This window comes from Engystomops pustulosus, chromosome 4 (assembly GCF_040894005.1).
Source record: "Engystomops pustulosus chromosome 4, aEngPut4.maternal, whole genome shotgun sequence".
In the NCBI taxonomy this organism is placed as follows: domain Eukaryota; kingdom Metazoa; phylum Chordata; class Amphibia; order Anura; family Leptodactylidae; genus Engystomops; species Engystomops pustulosus.
The window spans coordinates 124448395-124465350 of NC_092414.1; positions in this window are offsets into that span (position 1 = coordinate 124448395).

Below are 16956 nucleotides of genomic sequence, written 5' to 3' on the forward strand. Positions count from 1 at the left end.
CCGCTAGGGAGAGAGCTGCTGCTGGTCAGGGAAAGCGTTAGGGTGTTCTATTAGCTTACTGTTAGGCAGGAGTGATTCTCAAAGAACCCAACAGCCCTTCTTAGGGCTACAATAACGTTCTACTTTTTTTATTTTAATTTGCATCTAGTACCATTTTGTGAGGAATTAGCAGGGGGACTTGCTACCGTTGTGTTTAGCTCTTAGTGGCACACATATCCATAGCAAAGACCGAAGTGGGAAAATTTAGTAGGGGTTGGATTTCAATTAGGCACTAACTCAGTGTCATCTCATCTGGCATAGTAGTGTGCTTTGATACTTGGCTAGAAAATAGCCATAGGAGAATACAAAGAGCTTACTTACGCCTACAGTAGCGTTCTATATATTTGATTTCTGGTTGATCTGCTGGTGGCTGTACTTTCTGCAGTGCATGTACTAGCCAATTCTGAGCAATTTGTAGTGAGACTTGCGACCGCCGTGTTCTGCGCTTAGTGACGCACATATCCATAGCAAAGACCGAAGTGGGAAAATTTAGTAGGGGTTGGATTTCAATTAGGCACTAACTCAGTGTCATCTCATCTGGCATAGTAGTGTGCTTTGATACTTGGCTAGAAAATAGCCATAGGAGAATACAAAGAGCTTACTTACGCCTACAGTAGCGTTCTATATATTTGATTTCTGGTTGATCTGCTGGTGGCTGTACTTTCTGCAGTGCATGTACTAGCCAATTCTGAGCAATTTGTAGTGAGACTTGCGACCGCTGTGTTCTGCGCTTAGTGACGCACATATCCATAGCAAAGACCGAAGTGGGAAAATTTAGTAGGGGTTGGATTTCAATTAGGCACTAACTCAGTGTCATCTCATCTGGCATAGTAGTGTGCTTTGATACTTGGCTAGAAAATAGCCATAGGAGAATACAAAGAGCTTACTTACGCCTACAGTAGCGTTCTATATATTTGATTTCTGGTTGATCTGCTGGTGGCTGTACTTTCTGCAGTGCATGTACTAGCCAATTCTGAGCAATTTGTAGTGAGACTTGCGACCGCTGTGTTCTGCGCTTAGTGACGCACATATCCATAGCAAAGACCGAAGTGGGAAAATTTAGTAGGGGTTGGATTTCAATTAGGCACTAACTCAGTGTCATCTCATCTGGCATAGGAGTGTGCTTTGATACTTGGCTAGAAAATAGCCATAGGAGAATACAAAGAGCTTACTTACGCCTACAGTAGCGTTCTATATATTTGATTTCTGGTTGATCTGCTGGTGGCTGTACTTTCTGCAGTGCATGTACTAGCCAATTCTGAGCAATTTGTAGTGAGACTTGCGACCGCTGTGTTCTGCGCTTAGTGACGCACATATCCATAGCAAAGACCGAAGTGGGAAAATTTAGTAGGGGTTGGATTTCAATTAGGCACTAACTCAGTGTCATCTCATCTGGCATAGTAGTGTGCTTTGATACTTGGCTAGAAAATAGCCATAGGAGAATACAAAGAGCTTACTTACGCCTACAGTAGCGTTCTATATATTTGATTTCTGGTTGATCTGCTGGTGGCTGTACTTTCTGCAGTGCATGTACTAGCCAATTCTGAGCAATTTGTAGTGAGACTTGCGACCGCTGTGTTCTGCGCTTAGTGACGCACATATCCATAGCAAAGACCGAAGTGGGAAAATTTAGTAGGGGTTGGATTTCAATTAGGCACTAACTCAGTGTCATCTCATCTGGCATAGGAGTGTGCTTTGATACTTGGCTAGAAAATAGCCATAGGAGAATACAAAGAGCTTACTTACGCCTACAGTAGCGTTCTATATATTTGATTTCTGGTTGATCTGCTGGTGGCTGTACTTTCTGCAGTGCATGTACTAGCCAATTCTGAGCAATTTGTAGTGAGACTTGCGACCGCTGTGTTCTGCGCTTAGTGACGCACATATCCATAGCAAAGACCGAAGTGGGAAAATTTAGTAGGGGTTGGATTTCAATTAGGCACTAACTCAGTGTCATCTCATCTGGCATAGTAGTGTGCTTTGATACTTGGCTAGAAAATAGCCATAGCAATAGGATAGCATTGTTTGGTTTTAAAAACTCAAAAAAAAACAAAAAACACAAAAAAAAACAAAAAACACAAAAAAAAACAAAAAAAAGTTAAAAAAAAAATAAAGTTATAACTCTCATTTTAAAAATGTTTAACCCGAGGGCTAGGGGTAGAGGACGAGGGCGGGGACGTGGGCGTCCAACTACTGCAGGGGTCAGAGGCCGTGGTCCTGGGCGGGGTGAGACACCACCTGCTGATGAGGGAGCAGGGGAACGCCGCAGAGCTACACTCCCTAGGTTCATGTCTGAAGTTACTGGGACTCGTGGTAGAGCACTGTTGAGGCCAGAACAGTGCGAACAGGTGATGTCGTGGATTGCTGACAATGCTTCGAGCAATTTGTCCACCACCAGTCAGTCTTCCACGCAGTCCACCCATGTCACCGAAATCGCCACTCCTCCAGCTCCTGCACCTCAGCCTCCTCCCCCCCAGTCTGCCCCCTCCCAGGAAAATTTGGCATTTGAACCGGCATACTCTGAGGAACTGTTTTCTGGACCCTTCCCACAGTCACAAACCACTTGTCCGGTTGCTGCTGAGCAATTTTCCGATGCCCAGGTTTTCCACCAGTCACAGTCTGTGGGTGATGATGACCTTCTTGACGTAGTGGAAGTGTGTAAAGAGGTGTCCGACGATGAGGAGACACGGTTGTCAGACAGTGGGGAAGTTGTTGTCAGGGCAGGAAGTCCGAGGGGGGAGCAGACTGAGGGATCGGAGGATGATGAGGTGACAGACCCAAGCTGGGTTGAGAGGCCGGGTGAACACAGTGCTTCTGAGACGGAGGAGAGTCCTCGACCAGAACAGGTTGGAAGAGGCAGTGGTGGGGCCAGACGGAGAGGCAGGGCCAGAGCTGGTGCATCAGCGCCAAATGTGTCAACTAGTGAAGCTCCCGTGGCGAGGGCTCTTGCGGCGAGGGCTAGATCTTCAGAAGTCTGGAGGTTCTTTAAGGAAACACCGGATGACCGACGGACTGTGGTGTGCAACATTTGCCAAACCAGGCTCAGCAGGGGTTCCACCACTACTAGCTTAACTACCACCAGTATGCACAGGCATATGAATGCTAAACACCCCACTCAGTGGCAACAAGCCCGTTCACCTCCGGCCGTGCACACCACTGCTCCTTCCCCTGTGTCAGCTGCTAGTCAGCCCCCTGCCCAGGACCCTGCCACAAAAACCCCATCGTCGCCTCCACGATCCTCCACAGCATCCACCAGCGTTCAGCTCTCCATACCCCAGACGCTGGAGCGGAAACGCAAATATAGTGCAACCCACCCGCACGCCCAAGCCCTTAATGTGCACATCTCCAGATTGCTTAGCCTGGAGATGCTGCCCTATAGGCTAGTAGAGACCGAGGCCTTTCGCAACCTCATGGCGGCGGCCGCCCCTCGGTATTCGGTCCCCAGCCGCCACTACTTTTCCCGATGTGCCGTCCCAGCCCTGCACCAGCACGTGTCAGACAACATCATCCGTGCCCTGACCAACGCCGTTTCTGACAAGGTCCACCTGACCACGGACACGTGGACGAGTGCTGCCGGGCAGGGCCACTATATATCGCTGACGGCACATTGGGTTAACTTGGTGGAGGCTGGGACCGAGTCTGACCCTGGGGCTGCTCATATACTGCCGACGCCGAGGATTGCGGGGCCTACCTCGGTCCAGGTGTTTCAGGACTACTATGCCTCCTCCTCCTCCCACCCCTCCTCCACCTCCTCCTCCGAACTACCATCCGTGGGCACGGCGCCATCAGTCGGTAGCTCTAGGCACAGCAGCAGTGCCGTCGCTAAGCGACAGCAGGCGGTGCTCAAACTGCTGAGCCTAGGCGACAAAAGGCACACCGCCCAAGAGCTATTACAGGGCATCACGGCGCAGACTGATCTGTGGCTGGCACCGCTGAACCTCAAGCCGGGAATGGTTGTGTGTGACAACGGCCGTAACCTGGTGGCGGCTCTGCAACTCGGCAGACTGACACATGTGCCATGCCTGGCCCATGTGTTAAATCTGATAGTTCAGCGTTTCCTCAAGACATACCCCAATCTGTCTGATTTGCTCACGAAGGTGCGCCGCATCTGTGCGCATTTCAGGAAGTCCAGCCCAGATGCTGCCACTCTCAGGGCAGCGCAGCGCCGCCTCCAACTGCCCGCTCACCGACTGTTGTGCGACGTGCCCACGAGGTGGAATTCAACACTGACCATGTTATCCAGAGTTTACCAGCAGCGCCTGCCAGATGTCAACTTCCACCAGAACTGGTAGTCAGGTCAGTCAGCTTCCTCAAGTCTACAATGAGGAGTGGACGTGGATGTCTGATATCTGTCAGGTGCTGAGTAACTTTGAGGAGTCAACACAGATGGTCAGTGGCGATGCCGCCATCATCAGCCTCACCATCCCGCTGCTTGGCCTGTTGAAAAACTCTCTGGTCAGCATGAAGTCGGAAGCTTTGCGCTCGTTACAAGAGACAGGGGAAGATTATTCCCTTGTTGATAGCCAAAGCACCCTCAGGTCTGTTTCTCAGCGCATATCGGAGGAGGTGGAGGTGGAGGAGGATGAGGAGGAAGAGGAGGAGAATGTTGGCGAGACACAAGAGGGGACCATTGTTGAGTCCTTTACTGTTCAGCGTGTATGGGCAGAAGAAGAGGAGTTGGAGGAGTTGGAGGAGGAGGAAATGGACAGTCAGGCCAGTGAGGGGAGTGAATTCTTACGCGTTGGTACTCTGGCGCATATGGCAGATTTCATGCTAGGCTGCCTATCCCGTGACCCTCGCGTTCAAAGAATTTATTCCAGCACCGATTACTGGGTGTTCACTCTCCTGGACCCACGGTACAAGCAAAATCTTTCCACTCTCATCCCTGCAGAGGAAAGGAGTGTGAGAATGCATGAATACCAGCAGGCCCTGGTGCACAAGCTGAAACAGTATTTCCCTTCTGACAGCGCTAGCGGCAGAGTGCGTAGTTCTGCGGGACAAGTAGCGAGGGAGAGTAGGCGAGCAGGCAGCTTGTCCAGCACTGGCAAGGGTACGCTTTACAAGGCTTTTGCCAGCTTTATGTCACCCCAGCAAGACACTGTCACCTGTCCCCAGTCTCGGCAGAGTAGGGCTGATCTTTACAGAAAGATGGTGAGGGAGTACGTAGCTGACCATACCATCGTCCTAAATGATCACACAGCTCCCTACAACTACTGGGTTTCAAAGCTGGACATGTGGCACGAACTGGCGCTGTACGCCTTGGAGGTTCTTGCCTGCCCTGCCCCTAGCGTCTTGTCCGAGCGGGTTTTCAGTGCAGCTGGTGGCATCATCACCGATAAGCGTACACGCCTGTCGACTGACAGCGCTGACAGGCTGACGCTTATTAAAATGAATAAAGGCTGGATTTCTCAGAATTTCCAATCTCCACCAGGTGAAGGAAGCTCAACCTGAATAATTGATCCACTCCTCCTCCTCCTCATTTTCCTCCTTCTCCTCCTCTTTGTACAGTAAAGCAGAGGAAAATGGCTATTTTTTGACAGGGCCCACTGGCTCTTGCTATAGTACTTCATGCATTTAATTTTTCTGGAGGGCCACCTACCCGGTCCTCTGTTTGAAACAATTTTTGTGAGTGCCACATACAGGCACTCAATCTATTCCATTTTACTGCAGGGCCACCTACCTGCTCCTCTGGTTTGAAACATTTTTGGGACTGCCACATACAGGCACTCAATCTATTCAATTTTACTGGAGGGCCACCTACCTGCTCCTCTGGTTTGAAAAATTTTTGGGACTGCCACATACAGGCACTCAATCTATTCCATTTTACTGCAGGGCCACCTACCTGCTCCTCTGGTTTGAAACATTTTTGGGACTGCCACATACAGGCACTCAATCTATTCCATTTTACTGGAGGGCCACCTACCTGCTCCTCTGGTTTGAAAAATTTTTGGGACTGCCACATACAGGCACTCAATCTATTCCATTTTACTGCAGGGCCACCTACCTGCTCCTCTGGTTTGAAACATTTTTGGGACTGCCACATACAGGCACTCAATCTATTCCATTTTACTGGAGGGCCACCTACCTGCTCCTCTGGTTTGAAAAATTTTTGGGACTGCCACATACAGGCACTCAATCTATTCCATTTTACTGGAGGGCCACCTACCTGCTCCTCTGGTTTGAAAAATTTTTGGGACTGCCACATACAGGCACTCAATCTATTCCATTTTACTGGAGGGCCACCTACCTGCTCCTCTGGTTTGAAAAATTTTTGGGACTGCCACATACAGGCACTCAATCTATTCCATTTTACTGCAGGGCCACCTACCTGCTCCTCTGGTTTGAAACATTTTTGGGACTGCCACATACAGGCACTCAATCTATTCCATTTTACTGGAGGGCCACCTACCTGCTCCTCTGGTTTGAAAAATTTTTGGGACTGCCACATACAGGCACTCAATCTATTCCATTTTACTGCAGGGCCACCTACCTGCTCCTCTGGTTTGAAACATTTTTGGGACTGCCACATACAGGCACTCAATCTATTCCATTTTACTGGAGGGCCACCTACCTGCTCCTCTGGTTTGAAAAATTTTTGGGACTGCCACATACAGGCACTCAATCTATTCCATTTTACTGGAGGGCCACCTACCTGCTCCTCTGGTTTGAAAAATTTTTGGGACTGCCACATACAGGCACTCAATCTATTCCATTTTACTGGAGGGCCACCTACCTGCTCCTCTGGTTTGAAAAATGTTTGGGACTGCCACATACAGGCACTATCCAAATTAAATTGTCTCCATAGCAGCCTCCACACGTTGTCTCCATTGCTACCTCCAAAAGTCGTCCATATAGCTGCCTCCATACATCGTCCCTTTATCAAACGAGGTGTGTCAGGCAGAAATTTGGGTTGTTTTCATGGATTCCACATCAAAGTTGTTAACTTTGTCGCCACCCTGCTGTGTTATCCACAAAATATACTGGCAAACTTTTACCATTTAGGGATATTATTTCAGCGCTTCTTGCGCATCTGTTTACATTCCCCTCACCCGCCATATCCTAAACTTATAAGAACGCTACTACACTTGATCTTATACAAAAGGTTCTTAGAAGTGCTGTTTGGGGAGTAGCCTAGAGACAGGGGCTTGGATTGGCGAAAGCTCGCCTGGCAGCGGAGCGCCAGCTCCATGCGCATCATGCGCTTCTTGCGCATCTGTTTACATTCCCCTCACCCGCCATATCCCAAACTTATAAGAACGCTACTACACTTAACTTGGTGCAGGCTGGGACCGAGTCTGACCCTGGGGCTGGTCATATACTGCCGACGCAGAGAATTGCGGGGCCTACCTCGGTCCAGGTCTCAAAGGCCTACTATACCTCCTCCCACCCCTCCTCCACCTCCTCCTCCTCCGAATTACCATCCGTGGGCATGGCGCCATCAGTCGGTAGCTCTAGGCACAGCAGCAGTGCCGTCGCTAAGCGACAGCAGGCGGTGCTGAAACTGCTGAGCCTAGGCGATAAAAGGCACACCGCCCAAGAGCTATTACAGGGCATTCCACATCAAAGTTGTTAACTTTGTCGCCACCCTGCTGTGTAATCCACAAAATATACTTGCAAACTTTTACCATTTAGGGATATTATTTCAGCGCTTCTTGCGCATCTGTTTACATTCCCCTCACCCGCCATATCCTAAACTTATAAGAACGCTACTACACTTGATCTTATACAAAAGGTTCTTAGAAGTGCTGTTTGGGGAGTAGCCTAGAGACAGGGGCTTGGATTGGCGAAAGCTCGCCTGGCTGCAGAGCGCCAGCTCCATCCCAAGATCCAACTAACATAGTTGCAGCACCTTTAATCTACTACTAGTTCACTGCCTCCATAATAATAATAATAATAATCTTTATTTATATAGCGTCATCATATTCTGTAGCGCTTTACAAATCATAGGAAACAAATACAAATGTAATGTAACAGAGCACAACATTTGTATGGAACAACAGGAGTGAGGTCCCTGCTCGCCAGAGCTTACGGTTTATGAAGATGATGGGGTAACACGAGGTAAAAGAATATTTAATGGTCAAGCCATTCTTCTTAGGGAATAGAAAAAAATATAATAAATGGAATTGCTGTCGCTTGAACCACTCAGCCGTCATCTTATATACCAGGTCCAGGGTGAATGGGACTGCAGAGAAGTCTGGTGCCTGTTGGTTGCTGGATAACAGATGGGAGGACGACACAGGACGGGTTAGTAGAAGAGTTAAAACTTCATGCAGTTAATGAGTGTTATAGGCTTGCCTAAAGAAATGGGTTTTAAGAGCACGTTTGAAACTTTGGAGGTTAGGTATTAGTCTGATAGTCCGGGGCAGAGCATTCCATAGAATTGGTGCAGCTCTAGAGAAGTCTTGGAGACGCGAGTGGGAGGTCCGCACTAGGGTAGAGGTTAATCTAAGATCACTGGCGGATCTAAGAGCACGGGTTGGGCGATAGACTGAGATAAGAGAGGAGAGGTAGGGGGGTGCAGCATTATACAGAGCTTTATGGATGAGGGTTATTATTATTTTAAACTGTATTCGAAAGGAGACTGGCAGCCAGTGCAGCGACTGGCATGAACTGTAAGCATACATGGTCCCCTTATCAAACGAGCTGTGTCAGGCAGAATTTTGGGTTGTTTTCATGGCTTCCATGTTAACTTTGTCGCCACCCTGCTGTGTAATCCACAAAATATACTGGCAAACTTTTATCATGTACCGATATTATTTGAGCGCTTCTTGCTCACCTCCTTTGGTTCCTCTCTGACACCCATTGGTTTGAAGCCTGAGTCCAATTAGGGTATGTCGCCATGCCACTCTCTAGCCTGCTGCCGCTGCCTCTGCATGCCGTCCCCTATAGTGTCAGGGTCAATTATTGGATGTTTTACATGCTATCTAGCTTCATTCTGTCACTCTGTCATGGCCATGCTGTTGCCCATAATTTTGGCATAATGGTGCGATTAGGCAGCCTCAGAGGCATCCATGCATGCTGCCCCTGCTGTTTCCTGTCCATTTCCGTGGTGTTTCCATCCTTTTCTGAGGTTCCCAGGTGTTTGGCCAAGCTTCCCTGTGCAGAGCCTTGGTCCCCTTGAAAAATGCTCGAGTCTCCCATTGACTTCAATGGGGTTCGTTATTCGAGACGAGCACTCGAGCATCGGGAAAAGTTCGTCTCGAATAACGAGTACCCGAGCATTTTAGTGTTCGCTCATCTCTAGTGACTAGGCTATCAATTACAGTCCAATATACCTTAAATGGTGCACCAATGTGTGTGATCATTTTAAATAGGTACAGGGGACTCCAATTTTCATGACTAGGTAGACCAGCATACAGTCCCGTATCAATTAGTCACTCATCACTGCTTGTTACAAGTTGCATGCTCTGTTGCTCCAGCATTTCAACCAATGTCACTTTGGATGTCTAAATCACAATTGTGCTAAGTAGCATTCATGCTTTAAAGCATTATTCCTACCTTCAACAAGTCTATTGAGGAACATTGTCAAGTTAAATTATAATGATCACCTGATCTTCTCTGTGGGGTAGACCAAAATAAGCAGGGAGTACCTTTTAGAGATATCAGTGGTCAAGTTATCTATTTGCTGGAGCTGAACACATGACTCTCTTGAAAAAGCAGCACCATTTCCTACAGTTTAACCACAGCAGGCTGCCATATTAGAAATAACTGCCATACTTGGCTCATTAGCTAATAGTAACGCCTTTAAGATTGGCCGCTTTTCAATAAAAATGTTCCATTAGACATATCTCTGCATATATATGTACCTGTGTTATACACACATACACTCACTGGCCACTTTATTAGGTACACCTGTCCAACTGCTCGTTAACACTTAATTTCTAATCAGCCAATCACATGGTGGCAACTCAGTGCATTTAGGCATGTAGACATGGTCAAGACAATCTCCTGCAGTTCAAACCGAGCATCACTATGAGGAAGAAAGGTGATTTGAGTGCCTTTGAACATGGCATGGTTGTTGGTGCCAGAAGGGCTGGTCTGAGTATTTCAGAAACTGCTGATCTACTGGGATTTTCACGCACAACTAGGGTTTACAGAGAATGGTCCGAAAAAGAAAAAACATCCAGTGAGCGGCAGTTCTGTGGGCGGAAATGCCTTGTTGATGCCAGAGGTCAGAGGAGAATGGGCAGACTGGTTCGAGCTGATAGAAAGGCAACAGTGACTCAAATCGCCACCCGTTACAACCAAGGTAGGCAGAAGAGCATCTCTGAACGCACAGTAGGTCGAACTTTGAGGCAGATGGGCTACAGCAGCAGATGACCACACCGGTTGCCACTCCTTTCAGCTAAGAACAGGAAACTGAGGCTACAATTTGCACAAGCTCATCGAAATTGGACAGTAGAAGATTGGAAAAACGTTGCCTGGTCTGATGAGTCTCGATTTCTGCTGCGACATTCAGATGGTAGGGTCAGAATTTGGCGTCAACAACATGAAAGCATGGATCCATCCTGCCTTGTATCAACGGTTCAGGCTGGTGGTGGTGGTGTCATGGTGTGGGGAATATTTTCTTGGCACTCTTTGGACCCCTTGGTACCAATTGAGCATCGTTGCAACACCACAGCCTACCTGAGTATTGTTGCTGACCATGTCCATCCCTTTATGACCACAATGTACCCAACATCTGATGGCTACTTTCAGCAGGATAATGCGCCATGTCATAAAGCTGGAATCATCTCAGACTGGTTTCTTGAACATGACAATGAGTTCACTGTACTCAAATGGCCTCCACAGTCACCAGATCTCAATCCAATAGAGCATCTTTGGGATGTGGTGGAACGGGAGATTCGCATCATGGATGTGCAGCCGACAAATCTGCAGCAACTGTGTGATGCCATCATGTCAATATGGACCAAAATCTCTGAGGAATGCTTCCAGCACCTTGTTGAATCTATGCCACGAAGAATTGAGGCAGTTCTGAAGGCAAAAGGGGGTCCAACGCGTTACTAGCATGGTGTACCTAATAAAGTGGCCGGTGAGTGTGTATATATATATATATATATATATAACTTCCTCTCTATCACGGTCCGCCCTCACAGACAGGATGAATCATATTTCTGTTGCTGCAGCCACTTTTATTTATCAGTGCTCAGGCAGAATCATGGAGAGTCTGCAGACAGCGCAAAAGTAAGTAGCAGGAATGCATGATCATTTGATAAACATTCAGGGATAACTGTTAAGACAGTAAAGACACATGGGCAACTTATGTAAAAGAGTGTCCAACCCCTTTAACTGAAATATCTAAAATAAATTATGAATTTCCTTTATTAGAGCAATGAATGATATATGTGTGACTTGTTGATATCCATTATCAAGTGTGTTTTTTCATTGGCTCTGGGTCCCCGAGTGGTTTAATAATATCAATGTAAAAGTCAATTCACAAAGTTTAGCACTAGCTTTTCTCAAACTTTGCCCTATGATTTTTTTTGTCTAAACAAATCTGTTTGGAGGATATGAAATGTGTTTTACATAGTGGAAAAGAGGAACAATATAACTTTCCTGTGGTGACAAGCTAGAAGGGCTTGAAGGAAAACTTGGATGTGAAATACGTCAATCCGCCTGGTACAGGATATCTGATGATACTATGGAACTTGCTTGTGAACAATAGATAATAGACTAGATTGGAACTACAATACAATAATGTTATTTCACGTGAATGTTTTAGATATTCATAATTTGTGCATGCAGAAATCTCCCATAACCTGAGCTAGACAAAATGAAATACTAAAAAACACAAAAAGAAATTAATTAATGTCCTTTATTGATTTCAACTGTATACTGGATATGGCAAGTAGACAGGTAAACCTCTGAGAAAATAATTGTGAAATATCTGCTTTTGTAAAAAAAAAAAAGGCAAATGTCTCCTACCCAAATAAGGCTTACTGTATATTATCATTGTCCTAAGTAACTAAATACAACTCTTCAGATTCCTGAATGTCTGTGTGCAGTGGTTAGACTGGGTGACTGCCGCTTAACAGAGATGACAAAGAGCTGAGGCCTATACAGAAATGACAATTAAAGAAAAAAAACATAATTTCAGAAGTTGATTTATGTTTTGTATGATGATATAGATTCTTACCCTGTTTAGTGCTGAACTGGCGAATAATCCAGCTACAGTGTTGTAGCAATGATTACCCATGGAGATTTTCCACATTATCCTGTCCTCTCTTGCATTTGTCTTTTAAGGGCAACCAGCCCTCTTGGGGTTCTTGAATGAAACTGTAATGTTGTAAAGATGCAATATTCTAGAAATATTCTAGAATATATAAATAGAAACAGACTTGGAATAACCAACTTCTCCTGGTATGGCTGATAGGGTCACCCCTTTGGCCTTCATTTGGACAACCTGCTACCGGAAGGTTTCAGTCACTTTGGAACCACACACCATATATGCAAAGTCAGTAAAAACCGGAAAGTTTGACTGTAAGCTAGATAGGATTTCTCAGATAATTAAGGAAATTAGCACCAGGTGCCAGGCTAACACCAATAACTTGCAAAAACGTGTGGACGCACCCTTACAATGATCTCATTTACATTTTTATTCTGTGTTCTGTGTATTATTAGAATATATACGATTTATGAAATAAGCTTAAAATAATGCTATTTACTAGCTTTAAGATTTATTCACACAGGACTACACAATGACCTTGGCATTTAGGAAATTGTGTCTTGTTCTTTAATTTTGATCTCCAGTGTATATGAAGTAACACATTGTTTTGCAACTTAACATATTTTTGCAACTGCTGTCATACAATTACAGTAAATGTGCTCTACCGCTCGTTCCCTACCTTACGAAATAATAGTAAAGTTACAAAGAAAAGTGGCCTCTGTTTTACAATAGTTGACCGTTATGTTTGACCCTGGTAATGACTTAATGTTAATGGAATGAATTACTGGTTAGATACTCTATGTACGTTTGCATCTTTCTTTATGCTTATCTACACCTATACGTTTTCACTACAGAAAACCCGATTACAGAATTTGTACAATAGGAACGACCATTCATGAAATGAAACTAAATGGCATAGCATGGTTCCTGATTCAGTGAAAGTTTTCATGAACATGGCACACAGCACTGTGAAACCTGATGCAAGTCCTCCAGTTTAGGGGTTAATTATTCAGGGCTGTGACAGACCCTAAACGTGTAATCTTGATCTTCATTACCAATATCATTTTCAATATATTTTTGTTCATGCATATTTTAAGGGGGTAACAAGAGAAGGTTATTCTTTTGTTATGATGTCACTGATACACACTTGGAGACTAGTAGGCTTACAACGATCAGGCTACACTGCCTATCCTCATGGAGCAAGGTAACTCCATATGCAGTCACTTGCTTCCTGAACTACCACTGGAGTCGGAGATAATTTTCAAGCTGCTTTGCTGGTTATTTTACTAGCTGTTAAGAGCTTGGAGCACGATGAAAGGAATTTTCTGTACTTTTCCCACTGGTTACCTCAATGGTAGTGCTGTTGTGGCTGAAGCTAGGGAATGAGATAAAACAAAGCAGCTGTTTGTTTCACAGTCTGAGGGGATTACAGAACGGCAGTAGATCTTTCTCAAGCAAGATCTCTAATTTTGAATTCTACTAATCTGGGATGCCAACATGAAGGAAGTTGTTGTTCATGTTCAAAGAAGATGAAATGGTGATACCTCACCCCCAAGTGGACAGGGAGCAGCGACACTTACAGAACACATTCAGGTGAAGATACGGCATCTTGCATACAAGATGCATGCTTTTCCCTGTTCGGGGTTTCTTACTTGCTTTGGACATGAAAGGGAAAATGTTGCATTTGACGCAGCTGGCAACAATTCGCTTGAGGTGCAAAAGTCAGATATGGGCACTGTTGTCATCAAGCAGCCAAGCACAAATGTATCTAGTGGGCAAAACAGAAAGATGGGCTGTGTTCCAGAGGACAACCTCAGTCAATGTTGTCATTCAGAGAGGAATGGCATTAAGAATTGTTCTTTACAAAGAGCTTCTTATGATGACGCTAAGGCATCAGGACCTGAAGTGGACACTGATGTAGTATCTATCCATACACACATTCCCAGGCCTACAATCATTACTGTGCCAACGGTAAGTCACAATGTGTGAAAAAAAGGATTTTCATTATTAACTACACGGTTCAAAAGTAATATTGATTTCAATAAAAAAAAAATTATGTAACTTAAATATTCCATATGTTTGGTAATCAGGTTAAGTTATAGTTCAAGTGAAAATAGTATTTCTTTATTATGACGTTAAACATAACATCATAGAATAGCAAATAATTTTATTCATAAATATGTTTGGTAATAAGTATTTGTACTAGTTAAATAGAAATTCTCTCTAAATACTATTTCTTTATTATGACGATAAATATAACATTATAAAATAACACATAAACAATTAAGATTACACAGAAATTTGTGACCGAGAGATGGTAAGAAGAAATGGTAAGCAGGAGCTGGAGCTGGGTCCAAGCTTGCAGGTGGTGTACGTTCTAGTCATAGGGGCATTTACTTACTCGTCCGACGGAGTTTGCAGAAAGTGCATTGTCCGCTGATGCTGTTCCTGGTGCATGTAATTGCATTGTCTTGCAACACTATTTGAAAGTTAAATCCCACGCTCAGTCCGAATCAGTCGGATCGTATGACGGCATGGACCCGATTTCTGCGCCAAAATCTGATCGCTTGTGACACAATCCCAGCGCAGACACCTGTTAAATACCCGTCAATGCAGCGCAAATCTCGAAAGCGGTGCAAAGTCCGACAAAAGTGCAGTGCGCGACCCTTAGTAAATAAGCCCCATAGTTTATTCCAGAAATCTGTTGTATGTTATGATAAATTTATGACCTGCCCCCACCACACACATGCCTTTGTGATAAAATGTTGTAGGCAAGGTGTGGATAGATCTCCCCAAAATGTCAACCACCTAACCTGGTTGCTGAAGTTAAATTTTAAAATTTTTAAAAATTACGCCAGGTCCAACCGCACTACCTGCCAGATACATCAAGGGACCTAAGCCTCTTAATGTATTCGTCACGATGAGGGGGGGGGGGGGGTGACTGCTACCCCTGGGCCAGTGTGTGGTGAATCTCCCCTATGCTGTCCATAGATAAATGTGGGATGCTCTGCCTAGAGAGTTTCATGCAGTCCCCAATTATTCAGTTAATGCACATATACCGTATATACTCGAGTATAAGCCGACCCAAGTATAAGCCGAGGCCCCTAATTTTACCACAAAAACCTGGTAAAACCTATATTTTGTTTACTCGAGTATAAGCCGAGTTTGGGTTTTCAGCACATATTTTTGTAGTGAAAAACTAGGCTTATACTCGAGTATATAAGGTAATATGTACAGTGCTCACAAGGTGCCAAATATTTTCAAGTAGTTTTTTCAAGGGGGGCGTGTTAGTGCTCAGTCAGAGTTTGCAACACATTTAATACAGCGACTCATCAGAATTGTGTTGCACTCTGTATATTAAAGGTGCACCTGAAAAGAAGTACTTGCTTACTTACAGTACTTACGGTACGGGCGGGCAACGGCAGTGTGAATGTAGCCTTACTGAGATAACTCCTTTTGTCCTAGTTGCTGGCGCCCCCAGGTGGTAGCTGTGTCCCCTCCTGAGCAACAGCTGATCTGGCCGAGTCTGCGCACAGGGAGTCAGTCAGCTGTTCTCCACTACAGGGCTCACAGCTCCTCTGCACACTGAGAGATCAGCTGACACACTGCAGCCAATAGGAGGCGAGAGAGGAGGAGGGGCAGAGATTGTGCTGTGATGTCCACTGCTTACCAGCGTCACAGGAGCCTACAGCAGCAGATACAAGGTAAATGCAGCCAGACATGACTATCTGCAGCTCAGAGGAGTCCTCTCCCAACATGGATCATAGCAATATGGCAGCCCTCTCCTCCCTCCACCATTAGTCAGGTCACACAGGAGGCTGCAGAGATAACACAAGTAACAGGCTGAGCTCTGATCTCTCCTGATGCAGTCCTCCACCTGTACTCTCCACCATTCACTGTCCCCCCATGCTACACTGCTGTCCTGCAAAGGGGCCCCTGTCCCTGACTAGCAGGGAAGTAGCTAATATGTGAGAAGCTGTCACCTATTTATCTATCCAAGTCCTATTATCTATCACCTGTATATCTATCTATCTAGAAGAAGTAAAATCCAAGTCAGCACAATCTTATGGACTCCTAATAAGGAGGGGTGCAGCGCCCCCAAAGGTTCTGGCCTGATCCTCTTGTAGATAAATAAAGTAAAAAGCGGGCAGCACTCCGTGGTTCAAATTTCAAAATAAAAGGTGAACTTTATTGAACAAGTGGCGACGTTTCGGTGTGTGACACCTTCATCAAGCAACAGACAAGTGACCCACATTGGATATATATAGCAAAACATAGTAAGTGATTAGCATAAAGAGGCGTGTCTTAAAGTGTCTGTGCAATATTGTGTTATTCATCATTGTACAAAAATATATATAAAAAATACATTCAAAGATAAAGTGCATCGGTTTCATGTATATAACAATGTCGTTGTTCGCTGTACAATTATACAGTACAAAGTGTAATCATAAAGTGTACAAGTGCAAAGACTGGCGTGTAAAGAAGGGGTTAAAATTACCCAAAAGGCTCTGGAGAGAACTTTCTTGGTGGGAGCTTCTGGTCCACAGCTGATACAATCTTAGCGTGTGTGAATCCAACCTGCACATGTGCAGTGGTGCCCTGAGGCTGCCGAGAAGACATCTTGGAAAAGGGCAACCAAGCCCTCAATGCAGTGTGCACTGAGGCCAAGAAAATGAACAACAAATGACCTGTGACAACAGCTTAAAAGGGAAAAATGAGCACATACACATTAACCCAAGTGTTGGGGATAA